Below are 767 nucleotides of genomic sequence, written 5' to 3'. Positions count from 1 at the left end.
CGGCAAGAATGCTTAAAACATCAGCAGCAACAACATGCAAACAAGAAGTGGTTACAGAAACCTTAACAAAAAACATACTGTGGGCTGATTGAGGAGGATTGGAGGAAGAAGCGGGTGAGAAACCAGGAAGCAGGTCTGGGAACTTTCTCTCAGACTCAGAAATATTGAACAGCTTATTGCAGGCAGGGATCTTGGCGCCGATACGGGTGAGGTAGCAGGGGCCTGCACGAAGGCGATGAAGTAAGCTAGTAAGCAGCGAGATAAAACAAATCAGGTAACAGGAAAGCTACTTACTCAAAGTCAGAACCCATTTCTCGAAAATATAATCGGCAGGAGGCTGGATGGAGTCCTTCCTCACATAGAAGAAGTCCTCGAACCATTTCTCATCGCGAGATTTTGACACATGTTTGAAAGGAGCCTCTCCACGGCCCCAGAAGGAGAATTGACCCCTGCCCAGGGACCTGATGTTGTACATATGGGCTAGATCGCCCAGAGTGACAGCTTTGCCAGTAATCTGACCAGCGGCCAGAGAGTAGAGAAGAACTCTCCAAATGGCGGCAGAGATTTGTGCGATGGCGAAATTGTTGGTGAAGATAAAATCTTGAACGAGTTTCGGGAAAGGGAAACGGAGGCCATATCTAAACGGAAATAAGTAGAAGCAAACCAACCCTGGACGGAGGGCGTCAGCTTTCGGTCCCGGTTCAGGGATGGCAATATCCACCCCATCACCAAGACCAAGCAGGTTCTTGATCGTCGGAATGTCGGCC

Source organism: Silene latifolia, chromosome 11 (assembly GCF_048544455.1).
Source record: "Silene latifolia isolate original U9 population chromosome 11, ASM4854445v1, whole genome shotgun sequence".
In the NCBI taxonomy this organism is placed as follows: domain Eukaryota; kingdom Viridiplantae; phylum Streptophyta; class Magnoliopsida; order Caryophyllales; family Caryophyllaceae; genus Silene; species Silene latifolia.
This window is presented reverse-complemented; position numbering follows the sequence as displayed.